Raw genomic sequence first — 6,000 nt, forward strand, 5'->3', positions numbered from 1 at the left:
CCAAAAAACCCTGGCCATTGGCACAGAGGAAGCCCCGACGAGGCCCGATCAAGCCCCGGAAGTGACAGTGGAAACACGACTGGCCCTGGGACACACTAGCATGCTTGCTTTTGGCCCAACAGTTGAAACACTGCTTACATAGTTTCCAAGCGTTAGTACCGCTCATTAACTGGGTCCAATTCATCGGAATTATCCGCACACACACATTGGATTTGGCACAGGTTTTACACCAGATGCACACTCACATACACTCCTACAGCCAATTTGGCATGTCCAATCTGTCTTTGGACTGTGTGGGGGAAACCAGATAACCTGGAGGACACCCAAGCTGACACGGGGAGAACATGCAAACTCCAAACAGAAAAGACTCTTGGCTTAGCCGGGGATCTTCTTGCTGTGAGGCGACAGTGCTACCCATTAAGCCATAGTGCCACCCACTAAGCCACCACGCTGCTGAGCCATCCAAAAACTTCCACAATGGACACTCCACAAAGCCTTTCTGTCATCCTATCCATTTAAAAAAACAAAACATTCACTTCCATAGTATTTTTTTTTTCCTACTATGGAAGTCAATGGGTGCCATCAACTGTCTGGTTACCAACATTCTTTAATATATCTTATTTTGTGTTCAACAGAAGAAAGAAACTCATACAAATTTGGAACAACTTGAGGGTAAGTAATGACAAATTTAAAATTTTTGGGTGAACTATTCATTTAAGCACTGGCCCAAATGGCACACTTCATGTGCACTGTAGTCTTGTGGATTTATAATGGCCACAAAATGCTTGTCTGTTAAGTCCACAAGACCGTAGGTTGTCGATATGCGCCATTTATGCACACTTTTGCAGAGCCAGCAAGGCCATGAGTTTGGCAGCAGACTTATACCCGACAGTTAGGGCCATCGCGATAACCGCAATATTGTAGTACCGCTACAGTAGTACTGCTACAGTAGCCCTTTCTTAGGGCTACTTACAGGCCAACCGCAGAGGAATGCAAGCAGCAACCGCGATATTCACGTGTTTTCTAGTTTTGAACTTCGTGCATGTGTAGTGAATGTTAAATAAGTTAATAATGATAACAAGACTGTTTATCATGGTGATTTGTAGAGAGGCTTCGTGGATTTGCACTTAAGCCTAAACAGACAGTGAATGAGAGAGATCGACTGAGCGCGTGCGATTACATGCGTCTGTCTTTGAGGTCAAGTCATATATATTTGTGAAAAGGTTGCTGTGTCCAAGGAAAGCGAAATATTTGTCGTATCACCCTTTTAAAGTTTAAGGGTATTTACCATAAATGGCGACAGCGCTGGTCAGCATTCCACAGCGCGAGGAAGCCACGGGAAAAATAAATGAGCAAGTCACGCATTGAATCAATGCCATTGGTCTCCATTAAGTGAAGCATCAACTTCAGCGTTACCCATGCAACGCATTGCTGGTCAGCTGAGCCTTGAAAAGTGGAACTCAAAGTTACAAATAATTAACACCTTGTTTCATTACATCTATCTATCTTTTAATGAATCAGCATTTTTGAAAGTGTTCGTTGAATGAACGGTTTAATGACTCACTCAAAGACCATAAAAATAACCGTAAAACCGTATAACCGTTGCCATAAAAATAACTGCGTGCTGAGTGACAGCCTTTCAATGCGCAGAGACGCTGTTTAGTTTCGGTTACTGAAAATGTCCTTGTTTTTGTGCATGCTGAGCACATCGTAACACTTATTTATATAGCAACAAATAAATATAAATAAATCCAAATAAATAAATGGGGATAATACCGCATTATCGCACTTTTGAGCCACTCAAAATTACTGCAAAGGAAATTCCTTCACCGCGACAGCCCTACCGACATTCAAAGCGGCATTACATCACGAAATTGTGTACTCAGAGGAATGTATTTCGTTAAACACACACACATAAAAAAACTTCTACGGAAGACTGTATTCTCGTAATTTTGACTTTATTCTCAAAATATTACGACTTTATTCTGGTAATAAAGAACTTTCAAATGTTTTACGCATTTACAAATGGTAGGGAGCAGGTGTAAATTTCTTTCATACCAACTAACATTTAGAAAAAAAAATTGTCAGAACAGCTTTACGAATGATTTACACAAAAAATTGTTTTGCCTGTTTTTCATGAATGAAGCCCATTGTCTGTAAGAATTGCATTAAAATATCTGCACAGAGAAAAAATATAATTGTCGTGTTCTTTAACTAATTATGAATGTTTTAACAGCTAAAAAACTTGTAAGAGTAATACAAAGACTTTCAAGTACATTAAAAAAAGAGTAAAATAAAGTAAAACTAAAAAAAGAAGTTACATTCCGCTTGGTTGTATCAAGAAAGTTTTCAGTTGAAAGAGAGCCTGTTACTGCAGCTAGTCTCCCTCTTTTCCTTTCATGCACGTCCACACAGTCAGATATTTCCGTACATTTCCGTGAATGTTTCCAGGCCCAAACAGAGGCCCATTTGTAGGCAGTGAGATCAGAGCCCGTTTAGCTTTAACCGTTTAACTGTGTGTGTGTGTGTGTGTGTGTGTGTGTGTGTGTGTGTGTGTGTGTGTGTGTGTGTGTGTGTGTGTGTGTGTGTGTGTGTGCGTGCGTGTGCGTGTGTGTGTGTGTGTGTGTGTGTGTGTGTGTGTGTGTGTGTGTGTGTGTGTGTGTGACTAAGGTCAGAACAAGCCAGGTATCAGCAATCACAACAGCTTAGAGACACATGGATTATTTGTATTTGATTGTTTTGACATAAGGGTATACAGCAGCCGTTTACATAAACGATTCAACACCCAAGGAATGTCTCATTAATTCCTGACCAGCCATAAGATACTTTGTGCAACACAGATTAAATGAAACTGCACATATAAGTGCATGCACACAATTTCCACGCCTGACTGATGACATACTTTTTATGGTGTTTCTTTTTTTCTAATCATAGGGCTGAGCGATATGAAATACCCATAAAAATGTGTAAAAAAATGTTTATACAGTAGGCTCATATGACACTTACTAATAAAGTGTCTGTGGATCCTCCACTGTCTCTCATTCTAATATCTTCTCTGGTCAAACATCTGGTCAAATTCATTCTCTCTATTTTCTTCATGAAAACAAAAACATTTGAACAGGTCAAAATGAGGCTTTCCATAAAAAGAAATGTTACTGTATCCTAGAGATTTCAGTTTTGATTTTCAATTTTCAATCAGCTTCTGCTCTATCCAGTTCAATAGCCATGAGGTCATTCAAAGGCTGTATGAATGGAAAATGTCAATGGGTTAATGATGCTTTTATCTCTATTGTCAGTCTGTGTAAAGTCACTTTTTGCAGTAGGTAATGGTGCGTTCAAGTCCTCCTGGGAAGTTCGTCTTTACTAGGTGGGAAGTCATGTTTACGACGGCTGGTGCGTTCAAGTCACTTTCCTCTGAGTAAGATGGCGGAGTACTTTCTCTTAATTAATTACACAATAATACAGTAAGGTTCTTAAACTCTTGTTCTAGAAAATGAAGAACAAAGAAATGTGCATCAGGTGTATTTTGTTTTTGTTTTATGTTTTTAATTAATTTATGAAGCCACTGCCAACTTTATTGTTGCATGTTGCATTGTTATATTATAATGCCATCATATTCTGTGCAGGCAATTAGCTTACTGCGCTGTAAATAGAAAAGCCAGACAATATCACTGCTAAATACCTTTAAGTATTGTGGTATTCTGCCATGTTTCTCAGTGACACGCCCCCAACTCGTAAAGATCGGGGCTTAGAGAAAATCCCGAGCTCCCCACTGGTATTTACACATTGGGGTGGCGTTCATGTGCGTTCAACTCGTAAATACGATCTATATGAGATGACTTGAACGCACCATAATACTGTATACTCTGCTGCAGCTGTGGCAGACAGAATTGAAGTTTTAGTGTTTTGACAAAGCAGTAAAATAAAAAAAATTCAATAAAGTAACAAAGACAAGTCAATTACCTTGTGGTTAAAAAAGCTTGGTTTACCACTGTGAAGCCAAACAAGGTTTCACAGTGTGATGAAATTACACCATGTGAGTATAAAGTTGCTCAAAGGTTCAGACAACCTTTGTCTGGTTAGTTTCAATATCAATTGTGCTGTGTGAGTCTAAGATATCGAGTAAAAACCTGTTCGGACAGGATTATTAATTAAATTTTGATTGAATTCTGTTGATAAATGGCATTTACCTAAATCTAAAAGAAGTTTTGTGCCTCTAACAAGTGCTTTCAACCTTCTGAATGGTATGTGGAAAACACTGTGGTTTGCCACAGACTTGTCCCACCACATAGAACACAACTGAATGCTTCTTCAAACGCCTCCATAATTGAAAAACTGTGGAAAAATACTTTTAAACAGGAAATGACGAAATATTTAAGTACATATTTAGCTGGTCTAGTCATACATAATTTGTCATTTTTAAGTTACAGAAGGTAAAAATCGCCATAATCTTTACTGACATTGTCCGTAATGATTACTGAGATGGCACATTCTGAGAAGCTATGGTAATAATTACTTTACCCCACCTCTCCATGTAAAATGAATCCCGCCCATATAGCCTGTCTGACGTTGTTCTGTCCCTTGAAGTAGACAAATTGCACCTCCAAAAACTGCATACTCTTTCACTTCCAAAAGGTCAAACTATTAGAAATGCCTGGCTGAAATTTATTTAAAATATGCCTGATCAATTGAACAAGATTTTTTTCATTTGTTCGTGTCATTTCAGAACAGGCTCTTTTCTTAATTATTCTCAACAATAGTTTTATATAAAAATAGATTTTAGCAAGTGCCCACAATTACCACGCTTGAACAGAAAATGTTGGTTCATTTTCTTCTATCTCAGGATCTCAAACATACAGCTCTATTACACTGCTGGCCATCTTGACAATCAAAACTCATCACACATGCTGTGAGGGAGTGTTTTTGACAGAGTGAAAATGAAAATAGAAAATAGCCTAATCCTTTTTTCCCCATCTTTTTTTTTTTTTTTTTTTTTTTTTTTGTGCAAAACACTTCATTAGCTAACCTCCAGAAACATGATATTAAAACTATAGCCTACAGTTAAAATTACTTTCCTTACCTTAATTTAAACCTATTACTTGGACTTTTAAAAGTAAAAAGCACATATTAGGTTATCTAACAAAACATTATTTGTATACACGGGTAGCAATTTTGTGTGTTTTTGTGGGAATGCTTTTTTATTTTATTTTTTATCATTCGATGGGCATCTTAAGTATGGAGTATGAGCCTTTAGCATAGATAAACAATGTGCTGTCCAGGGTTGTGCTACTAAACATGCGACAGTCGATTTCTTTCTTTTCTGTAGGCCTGTGTAGATACGTCCTCGAGCGCAACGATATCCGTAACGCAACGACACGAAAATTAACAGTAACGTATATCTCCAATAATCCATTTTCATCTGAACATAAACGCTTAGTGCGAGACGTCAAGTAGGAAGAGTTTCCCTGCGCAGGTAGCTGTCATATTCATGAGCCGTCTTATTACATACACACACGCGCGGGTGCGCGTTTTCATTAATATTTAACAATGTGTTTCAGAGAGGAATAAATTAAACCTTCTTACGTGTGAGTTTGTCGTTTGTTGTAGTTGGCGTCGTGTTCATTCATTTTTCATTTGTATTTCCTTCTGCGATTCTGCCCGTGGAGAGACATTGCGGATACAAAATACAGCCCCTATGTTCGTTCGTTCGTTCCTCTCTCTCTCTCTCTCTCTCTCTCTCTCTCTCTCTCTCTCTCTCTCTAGAGAGAGAGAGAGAGAGAGAGAGAGAGAGAGAGAGAGAGAGAGAGAGAGAGAGAGAGAGAGAGAGAGAGAGAGAGAGATTTTTCTTCTTGAGGAACCTACCTCTACCTATATCTATCTAAAATATCCAAACAAACAAAAATGTATGTGCACATAGGCTATAGGCTAAATATCTAAGAATACTTCTGAGATCAGGCATTTTCTAATTTTACAGGGATTTTACATTTTCTGAAGAAAATA

The 6,000-nt window shown here is 38.4% G+C and overlaps 1 protein-coding gene across 1 annotated transcript in view; it reads right to left on the bottom strand.

The window, feature by feature from the left end:
* The window catches only part of LOC311278948 (uncharacterized protein), a 35,276-nt gene extending 29,550 nt beyond the window's left edge, over positions 1-5,726 (bottom strand). The window contains exon 1 of the mRNA XM_084390122.1: positions 5,584-5,726. The gene's annotated coding sequence lies outside the window, so the exon portion shown is untranslated. The remainder of the gene's footprint in view (positions 1-5,583) is intronic.
* Positions 5,727-6,000: the final 274 nt, after the last annotated feature.

This window comes from Rutilus rutilus, assembly GCF_951802725.1.
Source record: "Rutilus rutilus genome assembly, chromosome: 19".
Classification (NCBI taxonomy): Eukaryota; Metazoa; Chordata; class Actinopteri; order Cypriniformes; family Leuciscidae; genus Rutilus; species Rutilus rutilus.